Source organism: Impatiens glandulifera, chromosome 4, assembly GCF_907164915.1.
Source record: "Impatiens glandulifera chromosome 4, dImpGla2.1, whole genome shotgun sequence".
Taxonomy (NCBI): domain Eukaryota; kingdom Viridiplantae; phylum Streptophyta; class Magnoliopsida; order Ericales; family Balsaminaceae; genus Impatiens; species Impatiens glandulifera.
Genome location: NC_061865.1, coordinates 7,896,616 through 7,906,951, shown reverse-complemented (window position 1 = coordinate 7,906,951; position 10,336 = coordinate 7,896,616). Strand labels below are relative to the sequence as shown.

At 30.8% G+C, this 10,336-nt stretch overlaps 1 pseudogene; it reads right to left on the bottom strand.

The window, feature by feature from the left end:
- Window positions 1–956: 956 nt before the first annotated feature.
- LOC124934623 lies at window positions 957–7,836 on the bottom strand (annotated as a pseudogene).
- Window positions 7,837–10,336: the final 2,500 nt, after the last annotated feature.

The window sequence follows — 10,336 nt, the reverse complement described above, 5'->3', positions numbered from 1 at the left end:
TTTCCTATATTTAAAATTTAAATAGGACGACGACTTCCAAGCCCACCTCCTGGTTGTCATCGCTCAATCACTTTTTCTTAAAAATAAGTAAGAGGATTTTAGTATTTTAATCGATAAAATAATGATTTGATAGTTAAAGTGATAGTGATGTGATAAAGTAAAAATTTATAAAAAATAATATAAAATTTTCAAATAAATCTAAAAAACCACCATCAAACGAGATCTAAGACTTATTCAATTTCTTAATTATGAACATATATATTTCATTCACAGTAACTGCTTCATGAGGCCATTTCAAATAATTACTTTTTAAAAAGTTTCTATAAAAGTTAGCTAGTGAATAATTAAAATTAACTAAGGTGAGTAAATCATGGGTTTACTCAAACTTTGTATAATAATGTATAATAATTTATTTGAATGTGAGTATTTTTTTTTTTTTTATATTTCAGTGATTTTTATGTAAATCTAGTTATATTTGGATAATTTTCAATGATAGCGTTTTGAGTTGAAGTAAGATTATGATATTTGGGTGTGATATTAGTTTTTCTTAATTAAAAAAATTATTATTATTAAATTGGATAATTAATTACAAGATAGGTCCAAATTGAAACTGAACCATTTTTTAGTTATACTTTCACCATTTGATTGTGATTTTCATAATTTTCTAAGTCAATAAAAATGAGTTATATTTTTAAAGAAAAAATTATATAGTCCATAATGGCCAAACAAACACCAAATATAGTAAATAGATGAATAAATAATAGAATACTTGTATCCACACTTGTAAAAAACACACAATAATATTTTATTCATAACTCTATATCACATTATGTCTTTTATAGGTACATAAAACAATATCCAAAATAAAATAAATGATTATTAAACATACTTATTAACTAAATTAAAAAAGTACATAATAAAGGCACACACCAATTATAAACTTCATAATACTATTCTTAATAATCTCCAGGAATATAAAGTTGAACTGTACGTCCGTTTATGGATTGTAATGGCCTAGCATTGCTCCTCGATTCATCATGAATTGCCTCCCGCAACACTTTTAGTTGTGCTCTTGAAACTGTCTTGACCTTATTAACCACGGTCCAAGTAACAGTTTCATTGCATGGAGGAGTAGTGAGAGAACCATGATAACGGTAATATTTGTGACTTCCAATCTCAATCATTTTCGGATCTACAATCCCCACCATTCTCTCTATATTTAGTGTGTCTTGAAGGTCTATCATGTCTTCCTTCAACTGCAAGCAAAATATCAACATCAATCATAAACTTTCTATTTTTCATTTTTCTAATAAATATAGATATATATTTGAGCGTTCAAGAATGAATTAGCTAGTACCCGAGTTAAGAAAGAATCGGCATGTCCAAGTTTATAAATGATGCTTAATTGCTTATAACAACATATTTTCCGCTCTTACTCTTATGAACTAAGTGAGCCTCAAGATCAAATCTACATTTTGTTTAAACAATTATATCAATGCAAACCTTATTATTCTAATATTTCACCATAACTTTTGCGACATCCACTGCGAAATAAAATATATTTTAAAAAAAATAGTATTACCTTCTGTCGTTAATGGTATGTTCGGAAGGTGAGTGCCAATGACATTGTTGGAGTTCATATTCAGTTTCATTTATTTCAATAGATCCCGCATCACCATTCCAACTCAACTACAATATTTATTTATAAATATCAATTAAAATTATAAATAAATATCACCAAAGGTCTTTCTCAACCTATTCAATTTAATGGAGATGACAATATTAATCACATTAATTAAAGTGTATATTTACCTGCATGTCATGGCCTTTATTAATGAGGGTAGCATTGGATTGTTGGAATTAAATGGTTTAATTAATAAATTAAAGTTTAATAATTGGGATAACTACCCACTAATTAGTAATAACTACCCATTTGGAAAAACTACCCACTAACTAGTAACTACCCATTAAGGTCTCTTTGATGGAAAGAGAGGGATTATAAATATAGTGTTAAGGTCCCTAAGACCATTATCTCATCTAAGAAAAACACCATCGATAAGAGATAAATCGGTTTTAGAAGATCGAAACTTTAAAGTATCAAGAAGAATGGCTGGAGGTAAGTTTAAATTATTTTTCCGCATTAGATCTAAATAAAAGAGTTGTTAGATCATTAAGTATATAAATTCTACATTTGGTATCAGAGCCTTAAAAACTTCTGCCTTCTTTGTTAATGAAACTTATTTATAATATTTCTGCACTAATTCAAGAAAGTTTCGTTCATTTAATTATTATGGTTGATTCACGTTATTTATAATTTGAGTATATTTTATAAATGTTATTGTGAATTAAAATGTCAAATGATTCGATTGATTTAGCTAATTAAAGAATAGCCACAGCATCTTTAGTTAGGCTGAAAAATAATTGTTTGGAATCATATTAACATTATTGTAATTAATTTCATTAATATAATAGATTTTATCCCACAGGAATTTCTATTATTTGTATGTGATTAATTGGGATGAAATATCATGTTATATATATATATATATATTTTTTTTAATTACCCACAGGAGTTAAGAAAATGAATGATTTGATAGTTTTATCATAAGGTTATGAATGTATCTGACTGAATTGAATCTTTAGCCCACAGGCAAGTTTTATGTCATTAGATATATTTTAATTTAAGCATGATTTACATTGGTAAACATGATTTTGTTTATTTGCCTCAACTTATTTTAAACATGTATAATTGAATTTTACAGTTATGATACCTGGTACTGTTACTGATATCAAGTGTGAGATTCCCGAACTTGTGGGTGATAATTATAAGATCTGGAAAGAAAGGATTTTGCTTCATTTGGGATGTTTAGACATTGATGATGCTATAAGGAAAGATGAGCCAATCATTGATGATGAGAGTACTACGGATGATTTACTTCTTCATGAACGATGGGATCGATCTAATCGTCTCAGTATGATGTTCATAAAGACTAAAATATCTGAGAGTATTCGTGGCTCAATTGAAGAGCATAAAAATGTCAAAGCATTACTGAAAGGAGTTGATGAACAGTTTGCAACTTCTGATAAAGCTCTTGCCAGTACTCTTATAATCAAGTTCACAACCACGAGGCTCACTACTATGAGGGGTGTGCGTGAGCATATCATGAAGCTACGGGACATTGCGGCTCAACTAAAAAGACTTGAGGTTGATATGTCAGAGTCTTTCCTGGTGCACTACATACTAGCGACCCTTCCATCTGCGTACGGAGCCTTTAAAGTCTCCTACAACACACATAAGGAGAAATGGTCAATTAATGAACTTATGACCATGTGTGTTCAGTAAGAGAATAGGTTGTCAATGGATTTGGGTGAGAGTGCATTTACAGTTACACATGGAAAAGACCAGAAATCTCATGAGCCAAAAGGGAAAGGAAAATTATCGGCAACCGGAGGGATTAAGAAAGACCCAAAGGATATAAGGTGTTTCTTTTGTAATAAGAGAGGACACGTTAAAAAGGATTGCCTAAAGTATCCGATATGACTTGAGAAGAAAGGTAATTTAATCTCTTTTGTCTGTTATGAATCTAATATGGTTGATATTAATTATAACACATGGTGGATTGATTCTGGTTCTACAATCCATGTTTCTAATACCTTATAGGGTATGCGAAACCTAAGGAAGCCAACACCAAATGAAGAACGCATCTATTCCGGAAATGGGATGCAATCACGTGTGGAGGCTGTTGGGACATGTTATTTAATTTTAAGTAGTGGTTTTAATTTGTGTTTAGAAAAGACCTTTTATGTTCCTAACTTTACTAGGAATTTAATTTCTATTTCAAAGCTTGTACCTTTGGGATACTCTTTCAACTTTTATGGAATGTCGTTTGCTTTATTCTATAAATCTAGTAATGTTGGAAATGGTACACTGTTGAATGGTCTTTTTTCTATTAATTTACAAAATGACGCTGCTTATAATACTTTACATGATCAATCTGGTGTAAAACGTTGTGTTATAAATGAAGATTCCTCTACTTTATGGCACCGTAGATTGGGACACATTTCTATTGATAGAATTAAAAGATTAGTAAAAGATGGAGTACTTAGTACTTTAGATTTTACTGATTTTAATACATGTGTGGAGTGCATTAAGGGAAAGCAGACCAATAAATCCAAGAAAGGTGCTACAAGGAGTACAACCATTTTAGAAATTATCCATTCAGATATTTGTTGTCCTGATATGGATATGGTTAGTCCGAAATACTTCATCTCTTTCATTGATGATTACTCACGATATATGTATATCTACTTTCTTCATTCTAAAGATGAAGCTTTAGACGCCTTTAAAGTATTCAAGGCGGAAGTAGAAAAACAATGCGATAAGCAAATTAAGATTGTGAGAACAGACAGAGGTGGAGAATATTATGGTAGATACACTAAGAAGGGACAAGTGGCTGGTCCATTTGCTAAGTTTCTTCAAGAACATGGTATTGTGCCCCAATATACTATGCCTGGTTCTCCGGACCAAAATGGGGTTGCAGAAAGAAGAAACCGGACTTTGATAGACATGGTACGGAGTATGATGAGTAACTCCAATTTTCCAAAGTCATTATGGATTGATGCTCTAAAAACGGCTGTGTATATATTAAACCGAGTTCCAACCAAGGCTGTCCCAAAAATACCATTTGAATTATGGAAAGGTTGGAAACCGAGTTTGCAACATATACGCGTTTGGGGATGTCCGTGTGAAGTAAGAGTTTATAATCCGAAAGAAAAGAAACTAAACCCAAGGACTATTAGTGGATATTTTATTGGATATGCCGAAAGATCTAAGGGTTATAGATTCTATTGTCCTACTCACAGCACTAGAATTGTGGAATCGAGAAATGCAAAATTTCTTGAGAATGACTTGATTAGTGGGAGCGACCGATCCTGGAACACCGTTCCAGATAATGATCATTATGATGTGCAACCATCATGCCCAAGTGATAGATTGATTGTTGTTAACAATAACCCTCCGGTACAATCGGTTATTGTAAGAACAATTACTGAAAATCCACAAGTTGTTGAAAATGAACCAGTAGATCAAATTTCTCAAGAGTTACCTGAGAGAGTTATGCAACCAGTTGATCAACAAGTTTTACAAAATAATGTTGATCCAACATTAAGAAGATCTACTAGAATAAAGAGATCAACAATATCTGATGATTATATTGTGTATCTACAAGAATCGGATTTTAATGTCGGAGCCGAAAATGATCCTGAAACATTTTCACAAGCTATAAGTTGTGCAGAATCAAAATTCTGGCATGACGCCATGAAGGATGAGATGGATTCTATGACTGTCAATGAAGTCTGGGATCTTGTCGCGTTGCCTGATGGTGTAAAAGCCATTGGATGTAGATGGGTCTTCAAAACAAAGAAAGACTCAATGGGCAACATTGAAAGATATAAAGCAAGACTTGTTGCTAAGGGATTCACTCAAAGGGAAGGAATTGACTACAAGGATACATTTTCTCCTGTATCAAAGAAAGATTCACTTCGCATAATCATGGCATTAGTTGCATATTTTGATTTAGAATTGCAACAAATGGATGTGAAAACGTCTTTTCTCAATGGAGAACTAGAGGAAGAGGTATACATGAAACAACCTGAAGGATTTTCCTCTAGTAATGGTGAGCATTTAGTATGCAAGCTTAAGAAATCCATATACGGATTGAAACAAGCTTCCCGTCAATGGTATTTGAAATTCCATGATGTTGTCTCTTCGTTTGGTTTTGTAGAGAATGTTATGGATCATTGTATATACCAAAAGGTCAGTGGGAGCAAGTTTTATTTCCTTGTTCTATATGTGGATGATATTCTACTTGCTGCAAATGACAAGGGTTTGTTATATGAGGTGAAACAATTTCTCTCTAAGAACTTTGATATGAAGGATATGGGTGATGCGTCTTATGTCATTGGCATTAAGATACATAGAGACAGAAAAAGAAGAGTTTTGGGTCTGTCTCAGGAAACCTATATCAATAAGTTTTTAGAAAGATTTCGGATGAAAGATTGTTCACCAAGTATAGCTCCCGTTGTTAAGGGTGATAAATTTTGTTTGAACCAATCCCCAAGGAATGATCTCGAAAGAGAACAAATGAAAAACATTCCATATGCTTCTGCTGTTGGAAGCCTGATGTATGCTCAAGTTTGTACAAGACCTGACATTGCATTTATTGTTGGGGTATTGGGAAGATATCAAAGTAATCCAGGTTTAGACCACTGGAAAGCTGCAAAGAAAGTGATGAGATACCTTCAAGGAACGAAGGATTACATGCTTACATTTAGACGGACTGATACTCTAGAAGTGGTAGGCTACTCCGATGCAGATTTTGCTGGATGTATTGATTCACGAAAATCAACATCTGGTTATGTTTTTATGCTTGCTGGTGGAGCTGTATCTTGGAGGAGTGCAAAGCAGAGATTGATTGCAACCTCCACTATGGAAGCCGAATTTGTATCGTGTTTTGAGGCTACTTCGCATGGTGTATGGATGAAAAGTTTTATTGATGGGCTTAGAATTATGGATTCTATCTCTAGGCCATTGCAATTGTTTTGTGACAATTCAGCTGCAATCTTTATGGCTAAGAATAATAAGAGTGGTAGTCGAAGTAAACGCATCGACATTGAATACTTAGCCATTAGAGAACGTGTTAAGGAAAAGAAAGTGGTCATTAAACACATTAGCACTAAGTTGATGATTGCTGATCCTTTGACTAAAGGCATGCCACCAAAGAATTTCAAGGATCATGTAGAACGAATGGGACTTAGTTCTGTTTTATGATTTTATTTATTGTAAGAACAATGTTTTAAGTGAAACTCTAATAAGTAATGATTTCTCATATTTGATTTACGTTATGCGCATATTGATCGTTTTTGAGAAATAATAAAGTTCGGACCTAGAATAAACATATGGTTTATTCATTGAGTTTTATGGGTTGTTATTGAGAAATGTGATGCATTGTGATACATAGAAGATGATTCTCAATTTTAGAGGATTTATCGCTATGATTCATATATCAAATTTCTTATTGTGATATGATTTTATTTATTAAACCAAGTGGGAGAATGTTGGAATTAAATGGTTTAATTAATAAATTAAAGTTTAATAATTGGGATAACTACCCACTAATTAGTAATAACTACCCATTTGGAATAACTACCCACTAACTAGTAACTACCCATTAAGGTCTCTTTGATGGAAAGAGAGGGATTATAAATATAGTGTTAAGGTCCCTAAGGCCATTATCTCATCTAAGAAAAACACCATCGATAAGAGATAAATCGGTTTTAGAAGATCGAAACTTTAAAATATCAAGAAGAATGGCTGGAGGTAAGTTTAAATTATTTTTCCGCATTAGATCTAAATAAAAGAGTTGTTAGATCATTAAGTATATAAATTCTACATTGATGGCTTGTATTTCCTTTTAACAATCCCTACATGGGAAACCATTTCAACTCTCTCATTTGATAGATCAATAGGAGACTGCATCCTTCCACTATTACACAAGCCTCCCCATCCTTCCGGTCCTCTTTCGCTATCCTTCTCGTAGTTGAACTCTCCCTCATACTCTGCGTAGATTTATCAACATTAAAGTTTTGTGTAGATGATCGTGTTATCTTTGCGTTTAGCGCGTAAATTATAATTTTCCCTAAATGTTTCATTAGGCAACATTGATGTAAAAATTAATGCTTACCAAGTTCCTCAGAAGCTGTTGCATAATTGGAAAAAGCTAAGAACAAAATGATGACAAGCATAAGAAGAGTACTAATGCTTCTAATTTTCTCCATCTCTTGAAGACTCTCTCTCTTTCGAATAGAAGATTGTTACAATTAATTATAAGTGATTGAATTAGAATTGAGGGTGGTGTGGTGTTATAAGGGTTGAGAAAATGAAGAGCTATATATATATATAGGAAGAAGCCAGCCATGATCTTCCTTAATTAGTTCATATGACATGGCAATGTGAACAACCATTATAATACTAATGTTCCATGCATGCATCATACTTTGAAAATTATAAACACTATTAATTTATGTTAATTTCAAATTAACATTTATTTATCTGAAGTTAAAAAAATATGATAACATCTTCAAATACATATTTTATATATATTTTCAAGACTACACCAGATGGTTGAAGAATGGTACTTGAAAACATGCTAGAAGAATTCAACCCAACTAACTCAAATTCTAAATCTCTTCCATAAGATAACATAGACAATTATAAATAGCTAATTGTATTATATATTTTAAGAAGCCTTCCAATCAGTATTAGAGATATATTCAAATAAAAAAAAAAACTTTTTAGAGTTTACGTATTTCTTGAATGGTGTTTATTATTATTATTATTATTATTATAGTAATAAAAAAAATGTACGCTTATTCAATGTGATGGAATGACAACTTTGCTAGTATTGAATTTGTTGCTTATAATTGAATGTGAACTCATAATTTTATTGTTAAAATTTTGGACTCAATTGAAAGAAATATATATAGCTCATCTAAATTTATTTTACAAATCTTGGAGGGAAATGAGCTATGGTTTAGAAGGGTTTAATGGATTTGTGTGTCGTTAGATTCTACATTAAAAAGAATGACCCAAATATAAAATAAAAGGAAAAAGCATAAAAACTTAGTAATAATAATAATACAAACACATCAAGATTATCAAATTTTAGAAACAACATAATAATAATTTAATAAATGATACACAATATAAAACGATTATGAGACCAAAAGGTTACGGGTTCGATTCCATCTAGAAACGCTTAGAGTTTAAACGGGGAACCATGGCTGTGAGGTGTCATGCTAGTCTCATTTAATTTTAAAAAAAAAAATATCGAAGGATTATGATTATTAAAAGTTTGACATTTTCTTACTAATTAGATAATACATTAGAAAATAATCGAGATATTACTAAAAAAAAATTATGACTTTCAATCAGTCATCTCAATCCAAAAATTATCAAATAAATTTTAATCATACACCACAAGAAAATGTTGTTAGGTTTTTGTCTTATTTTTGTTATGTTTCAGCATTTTAATTTTGTTTAATTAGGATTTTGTATACTTCAATTTGTTATAAATAAAATAAGAAAAACAGATTTTATTTGGAGCACGTGAGTGCGCGGGAATGGAATAAATGTATTAATTAAATATAAAAATGGAAAGACAAAAGAAGTGGTAAGAATTGTAGGATAAGTCAATGTCATAGCTGGATTTGTAGGGGATTGTTTGATTAAATTTTATTTAATTATTTTAATTTAATTCAAATCATTACAACCCACAATTAAAATATGAAAATGTCATTATTTCTTATTCCCGATAACAGTTTTAATTAATATATCAAATATGACCGTGTTTTGATTATTTGATTAAAATAAAAAAAAAAATTTATAATATTATTTTCAAACCATCCCGTGTTTGTTCAAGAGAAATGTTTTATTTTTAATTTGTTCTTTAGACCACCTGAAGTTTGTGTGTTGAATTTAGTAAGTCATTGAAAGTTTTATAGTCATTTCTCTTTTAAATAAATATATATATATATATATATATATATATATATATATATATATAAAAGTTCATATTGAAATTAAATAATTTGTTCTTTAGACTACCTGAAGTTTGTGTGTTGAATTTAGTAAGTCATTGAAAGTTTTATAGTCATTTCTCTTTTATATATATATATATATATATATATATATATATATATATATATATATATATATATATATGAGTTCATATTGAAATTAAATAATGTTTTTTTAGAATTAAAGAAGAATTAACATGACACCCCGCTTAAACTCAAAGCGTTTTTAAATGGAATTGAACAAAAAATAGACAACGGAAAATATATAACTCACAAACACACTTAATCAGGCACAAAATTTGTCGCTTGATGGGCTCGAACCCAAAAATATAGTGTTGGTATCCACCTTTTATTGCCGCTAGGTTAGAAGATAGATGAAATTAAATAATGTTATAACAGAAGAAAAAAAATGAATATTTTAAAATATTCCTTTGCCCACTGTCTAATTCTTCTGGTCATTTAGCATGTTGGGTTAATTAGGTCCAACAATACAAGGACTGAGGAGTTTGGGTATCCGAGATTTTATTTCTTTTAATAAATTTTTTCTCGCAAATTACGTAGTAGAATTTATATATGAACTAAATAGTCCTTGACATAGTTGATCAAATGTAAATTTGTTCAATAATTTAAAAAAAAGTCTTATTGCTGTGGGCGCGGACAGTAGAGTTTTAAGTGGAATATATGTTATTTATGAAAGTGT